Consider the following 7,365-nt stretch of genomic DNA (forward strand, 5'->3'; position numbering starts at 1 on the left):
ATTTCCAAGACCGGTTTTTGGTGGTGACCGGTCGGCGGGTGTGATGGTAAGCCCCGCCTGAGCTCTGGTGAAAGCCCGGCAAAATTTCGGAAATCAACTTTTTCGTACAGTTACTGCCCGGAACATCCACTACTTTCCTATATAGGGAAGAGGTTGTCGAGAAAGAAAAAAGTTGAAAAATTTTCTAAGTCCGAAAATTTCCAAGACCGGTTTTTGGTGGTGACCGGGCGGCAGTTGAGGCGGGCGGCCCGGCCTGAGCTCAGGTGAAAGTCCGGCAAAAATTCGGAAATCGACTTTTTCGTACAGTTACTGCCCGGAACATCCACTACTTTCCTATATAGGGAAGAGGTTGTCGAAAAAAAGAAAGTTGAAAAATTTTCTAAGTCCGAAAAATTGAAAAATTTTTCTAAGTCCCGACGACGTGGTAGTGACGTGGTTGGCGGGACTTGGACGTATAAAGGCCGATGAAAAAAAATGGAAATGGAAATGAAAATTTCTCGATTTCCGACGACGGTGTTTGGCAACGACTCTCTCGCCCGGCCACTGGTCGGCGCGAGAGAGGAGTGAGCGAGACCCGTCGATTCGAAAAGAGAAGCCGTCACACCGTCGAGGCGTGGCGGCTCTCAAGTGGGTTGGTCGGGCGTGTCGTGATGACTCGCGACCGTAAAAAATTCCCACTCAAATTCTCCCATTTCCGACGACGGTGTTTGGCAACGACTCTCTCGCCCGGCCTCTGGTCGGCGCGAGAGAGGGAGTGGAGCGAGACCCGTCGATTCGAAAAAAAAGCCGTCACACACCGTCGAGGCGTGGCGGCTCTCAAATGGGTTGGTCGGGCGTGTCGTGATGACTTGCGACCGTAAAAAATTCCCACTCGTCGAAAATTTTCTAAGTCCCAACTTGAAATCGGACGGTTCCTGAAAGTCGGCTGGCGGTTGGATGGGGCAATGTCCCCGTCCAATCGCTAAAAATGAGCCGGAAAACGGAGACATTATGCGGCGGAACATTAGTGGTTTTCCTTAGTATAGAAGAGGTCTCGATTCCTAAACTCGGAAAAATTTTCAGTGTCCCAAAAATTTTCGAAGTGTCGAATAGTTTGGTTTCTCGAATTGAAAATTTTTTTCAAATTTGCGACATTACGACAAGCAGCGATTGTAAAGCCCGGTCCAAATTTTTCAAACGAGTCTTACTTCTTGTTAGTCCGCCTGGCCGATACCAAAGAATGGCCGACCGTCGACTATCGGGCGAATAGACGGGTGAAAGAAATAAAGTCGAAGCCGGTGGTTGGATAGATATCGAAGGGAAGGCGAAAGAGGCGAAAAGGAAAGCGCGAAATTTCTTTAGTAGCTTCGACGCAAAAACTTTGGTATCGACGGGGAGCTTTGGGAAATGAAACGAAGACGCAGAATGGGAAGTTGTCCGGTTCGGCGTTAGTTGTAGTTTCATTTCCACCGTAGCTGAGCTCCTTTCCGCCCGCCACTTCACATGATTTTAGTTTCGATTCCGTTCGATCGCGCTTGCACTGTCTTTGTTTTTTTTTTCACTGCTTGGATCGCGGCTTTGCTCTAACCAGTTTAGCCCCATGCGATCAAAAAGTCTTAAAAAAAAAAACCGTTGAACCGGAGACGAACTCGATGAGCTGTCGGTGTGTGAAATATCATTCCTTCGGTAAAACCGTTTTCGAAATTTCCGATGGTCGGTATATGTAAAAATATATCCGAACCGCGATGTGGACGGGAATTCAAACGCCCGCTTCACCGATTGGTGCGACAGCTGAGAAGCTCGTCACTCGATCCAACGACTCTTGGTCGAAAAGTTCAGAAGAGGTGCGCGCGTCAAACATTTTTTTGGTTTCGGACGTTTCGTTTCTTCGGCACGTGTGGTTTGTCTGTGGCCGTCTGTGAGAGAAATCGGACGCTTGTTCTTTGTTATTTTACCGTAACAAGACAAGACGGGAAAGATTCTTTCTTCCAAACTTACGGCATCATAACCATCAGCGTTTACCGTCAGCGACGATACGGAAGAGAAAAGAAAATGGTGCGCGTCTTTTCACTTTTTGACACCGTATCAAAAAAAAATTACCGTTCAGGCGGAAATGTGTGTGTGTGTGTGTGAGCCGAGAGATAAAAAATAAAAAAGCCACCAAACAGAACGCTTTCAAATTATTCGTGCGGCGTGCGCATATTTCACATTTTGCCGTTTGACGGAAGCTCGTTGTGTGGAACACAGAAGTGGAGATGGACGGAGTTGAAGGGGGGCGAAGACGGCCCGGTCGGACAAAGTCAAGAGATTGAAATATACGAGAGAATTGGGTGGAAGTGATGGCAAATCTATAAAATTCAAAAATCGGATGAGATGCGAGGACCGCAAAATGTGGCGTCGACTCTGACTCTCTTTTACTACGAACTTCCCTTCGACGGAAGATATCGAGAGCTGAGCTGAGCGCCCGCTGAGTATGGCCGGCGTAATTACAAACGAGTTACGGTTGGAGCTATATCGATTGTACGTATCCCGAACGTTCATCGAACAAGCCAGATCAACTCGGCGCCCGGTAAGATGTACGCTCAGTTATGGCCATGACACACGAAGGGAGAATTCAAACGGCTGTGAGTGTACGGCCCGCCCGGAGTTGTGTGTAGGCAGTGACCTCTCAAGAAAAAAACGTAAAAAATTTTTTTTTGACAGTCACCGGTCTGCGACAAGTAATCAGTACGAAACTTGGGTGCAATGCAAAAAACATTTTGAGAATCCTTGCTTGACAACAACGAATCTAACACGATAAAAAAAACGATCCCCATCGGTGTACCGCTTGCTTTTCTCGCGCTTCGGCGCAGAATCGCTTATTCAGCTGCCCTTGGAATATGTTCGTTTCGTGCATACTTGATCTCGGTCATTCTTCGGTGAACTCTTAAAGAATTGCGCACTTTTATAGGGGTAGTCTGGTTGCTTGTCTCGACTTGAAATGATTTGTTTTTTTCCGCCCATGACTTTCTATACGATGCCTCTATGCTGGCCTCTGACCGCGGTTGTTCCGAGTTTTCTCTTTCTCTTCGAAAGTCTTTGCGGAAAATTCTGCCTCGTGTGACCGTTGAGCGGTGAGGTGTGTGTGTGTGTGTGTGTCGTGCGGGGTGATGCGAGAGTGTGCCTCGGCGGTGGAAAAAATAAAATAAAAACTCTGAGCCCACAAAAATTTAAAAGATGTATGCTTGTCAGCTTAGTAAAGCAGGCTTGACTTATGAGCATACAGCACGCCACATATGACCGTCGAAAACCGTAATACGGGAAAAAAAGTTGATGAATATATCAAGACCGGTCGAATGAATCCGATTCACTTTGGGCTCATAGACCGTTGAATGGTCTTTGACTTTGGAAATTGAAATGAAAAAAATCCAAACAAACGGATCGGATCGGTGTTTCTCTTCACTGGGACTCGCTGTGACACGCCAGGCGTTGCGATCAAAAATTTTAGTTCCGAAGAAAAAGAAAAAAAAACGAAAAACGTGTTGATTTGGTGTGTGTTTGGTGATGCGTGGGCGAAATAAAAACCCGCAACTCGCCGGATGCATATCAAACAAACATACACGAAATACCTGGTTGATCCTGCCAGTAGCATATGCTTGTCTCAAAGATTAAGCCATGCATGTCTAAGTACAAGCCGCTAGACGGCGAAACCGCGAATGGCTCAATAAATCAGTTATGGTTCCTTAGATCCACTCCATCCTACTTGGATAACTGTGGTAATTCTAGAGCTAATACATGCACTCGAGCCTCGACTGCGGGCTTTCGGGCTCGCAGAAGAGGTGCTTTTATTAGATCAAAACCAGTCGGGGCCGGGCTTTCGGGCTCGCGCACCGTACCAATTTTGGTGACTCTGGATAACTTCACGCCGATCGCACGGCCTTCGCGCCGGCGACGTATCTTTCAAATGTCTGCCTTATCAACTGTCGATGGTAGGTTACGCGCCTACCATGGTTGCAACGGGTAACGGGGAATCGGGGTTCGATTCCGGAGAGGGAGCCTGAGAAACGGCTACCACATCCAAGGAAGGCAGCAGGCGCGCAAATTACCCACTCCCGGCACGGGGAGGTAGTGACGAAAAATAACGATACGGGACTCTTCCGAGGCCCCGTGATTGGAATGAGTACACTTTAAATCCTTTAACGAGGAACCATTGGAGGGCAAGTCTGGTGCCAGCAGCCGCGGTAACTCCAGCTCCAATAGCGTATATTAAAGTTGTTGCGGTTAAAAAGCTCGTAGTCGGATGTCTGTCTTCGGCCGGGCGGCGCCGCTCTGAATCAAGGGTGTTGCGTTTCACGCTCTGGGAGCCCGGGTGTCAAAGCCCGACTCTCTTCACGGTCGGACAACATCGCCGGAGTGGTGGTCGGTGCGTCGTTGTTGTATCTGCGGCCAGAGTTGGAAAGTTCTTTCGGGTTCTTTTTTAAATTTTGGTCGTAGTTGACTCGATTCGCTCCACCCAGTCAATCGTTCGGGGTGCCCTTCACCGGGTGTCTCGGGCGGCCGGCAACGTTTACTTTGAACAAATTAGAGTGCTCAAAGCAGGTGTATCCCAACGCCTGAATATCGCAGCATGGAATGATGGAATAGGACCTCGGTCCGATTTTGCTGGTCTTTTACTTTTGGACCCGAGGTAATGGTCAATAGAGACGGACGGGGGCATTCGTACTGCGGCGACAGAGGTGAAATTCTTGGACCGCCGCAAGACGAACAACAGCGAAGGCATTTGCCAAGAATGTTTTCCTTGATCAAGAACGAAAGTTAGAGGTTCGAAGGCGATCAGATACCGCCCTAGTTCTAACCATAAACGATGCCAACCAGCAATCCGTCGGAGTTACTCCAATGACTCGACGGGCAGCTTCCGGGAAACCAAAGTCTTTGGGTTCCGGGGGAAGTATGGTTGCAAAGCTGAAACTTAAAAGGAATTGACGGAAGGGCACCACCAGGAGTGGAGCCTGCGGCTTAATTTGACTCAACACGGGAAACCTCACCAGGCCCGGACACTGGAAGGATTGACAGATTGAGAGCTCTTTCTTGATTCGGTGGGTGGTGGTGCATGGCCGTTCTTAGTTGGTGGAGCGATTTGTCTGGTTAATTCCGATAACGAACGAGACTCTAGCCTGCTAAATAGGTGACGGGTTTTATCAATTGAAACCGAAGGGAGTACGGAGGCGTCGGGATCAGGTGGCGGCGATTCGGGTCTCGGTGGGACTGGTTCCTTTAGTGAGGCAATCTCTCGGCTTGGTTTCGTTGTGCTCTGTTCGTCGGGTGTACGGCCTTCACGGGTTGGTTGCCTGGCGGATGAGGTATGGCGGGGCTTTGTCGGGAATGTCTCGCGGGGGCTGGCTCTATTGTTATTCGGTCGTCGTCATCCCCGGCGATACCTTCTGCTCTCGCGTCCGTCACGCAGTCTTCTTAGAGGGACAAGCGGCGTCCAGCCGCGTGACAGTGAGCAATAACAGGTCTGTGATGCCCTTAGATGTCCTGGGCCGCACGCGCGCTACACTGAAGGAATCAGCGTGTTTCACTCTCCCTGTCCGAAAGGACCGGGTAACCGCTGAACCTCCTTCGTGGTTGGGATTGGGGACTGCAATGATCCCCATGAACCAGGAATCCCTAGTAGGCGCGGGTCACTAGCCCGCGTCGATTACGTCCCTGCCCTTTGTACACACCGCCCGTCGCTACTACCGATTGAATGATTTAGTGAGGCCTTCGGACGGGCTTGTCGGGGTGCCGTCGAGTGGGGAGCAATCTCTGCCCGTGCGGTGCCTACCAACGGCGAGACTGAAAGATGGTCGAACTTGATCCTTTAGAGGAAGTAAAAGTCGTAACAAGGTTTCCGTAGGTGAACCTGCGGAAGGATCATAAACGAACAAGACAAATGTTTTGCGCATATGCTTTGGTTGAGCACGAAACAACTAAAAGTTGCAAAACAAAAAAAACCCCATCAAAAGTCTTTCGGCGTAAGACATCGTATGAACTATGTGTGGGTTGACGGAAGAAAATCATTTATTTTGAACGGGTATCAGGCGCTCTGATGCGCGGTGGTTTAAAGCGGATTCGCCTTTTCAAATTGATTTTTCTTTCCTCTCGGCTCAAAAAAAAACACAAAGTCTTTCGATTTGGTCTATGGCCGTGAGCAAATTCTTCCTGCTTCGATGGTGAATGTCTCTATAGATTCATTCGACCTTTAGCGGCGCTCACAGTGTTGACGTTAGTAGAGTGAAGAATACGATAGCCCGCCTGGGCCGCGAGTACCGAAGGAACAATAAAGGAGATTTTATAAAGTCTTAGTCCCTAAATCAAACACTTTGAAAAATAAAAACTCGGTGGATGGAGAGTCGGAAAAAAAAAAAAACATCAAGATTTTGAACGGGTATCAGGCGCTCTGATGCGCGGTGGTTTAAAGCGGATACGCCCAATCGAAATTGTTTTTTTTTGTTTCTCTCCTTCGTCTTCGGGATTTTTTGATTCTCGGTGGGGGACGAAAGTGTGAGACTTTACTCTGGACGTTCTTTTCGGGCGTAGATACTCGTGGTTGCGTGCGTGTGCGTCGTATAGACTAACACTCCAAAGCCCGACACTATGCCGTTGAAAACCGAATGTTTTTTAAGCTTGCCCTTCGCCCTCTCGATGAAGTAGGAAGAATTCAAATCACATTAACACACTAAACCCAAATTCTAGTACGAGTGTTTATCGGAACATTTTCTTTCTGGCTTTCTTTCTCCGCCCTCGCATTCATTTGCTTGGGCGGGTTTGGAGAAAAAGAGAGAAGAAAACGAATATGTCGTTTTATATACGACCCTGAACGGTGGATCACTAGGCTCGTGGATCGATGAAGAGCGCAGCAAAGTGCGCTAATCCATGCGAACTGCAGAACACATGGAGCATCGAAATCTTGAACGTAAAATGGCGGCCCAGCTTCTCGCTCGGGCCACATCTGACTGAGGGTCGGTCGAATGATGAACGAACAGAGATTTTTTCAGTCTTGGTTTTGCATGTTGGGTCGCGGCGAGATTTATTTTTCACCCGGCCCTGACCGCATAAAAGCTCCCGAATCTCTAACGTCTGGGTGCCGCGCGACTTAAGTGTCCGCGATGCCTCAAATACAAAAAAGGGGGAAAAATAAAAGAAGGTTCGCCCTGTTTTGTTTTTTTCCTCTCTATTCAAAAGAAACCTTTTTTCGATGGCAAAACAGATGGGAAATTTTTGAGCCAACTCAAAAAAAAATTTTAGAAATAAACACATCTTCTCGAACAAGGTGTCGGCTTGCGTGTGCGCGATATACCGCTTCAACGCGAGTTTAGTTGTGTGTGTGCGCCGGGCGTGTCGAAGTGTCGACCACCGCGAATT

At 48.5% G+C, this 7,365-nt stretch overlaps 2 non-coding genes across 2 annotated transcripts; both read left to right on the top strand.

Moving 5' to 3' along the window:
- Nucleotides 1–3,584: 3,584 nt before the first annotated feature.
- Nucleotides 3,585–5,880, top strand: LOC124319005. Its single transcript, XR_006912697.1, has one exon. It is a non-coding gene; the product is annotated as a small subunit ribosomal RNA (ribosomal RNA).
- Nucleotides 5,881–6,812: 932 nt separating this feature from the next.
- On the top strand, nt 6,813–6,966 carry LOC124319012. The gene has a single exon (XR_006912705.1). It is a non-coding gene; the product is annotated as a 5.8S ribosomal RNA (ribosomal RNA).
- The last annotated feature ends 399 nt before the right edge of the window (nt 6,967–7,365 follow it).

The sequence above is a fragment of the Daphnia pulicaria genome, unplaced genomic scaffold (assembly GCF_021234035.1).
Source record: "Daphnia pulicaria isolate SC F1-1A unplaced genomic scaffold, SC_F0-13Bv2 h1tg000109l, whole genome shotgun sequence".
Classification (NCBI taxonomy): Eukaryota; Metazoa; Arthropoda; class Branchiopoda; order Diplostraca; family Daphniidae; genus Daphnia; species Daphnia pulicaria.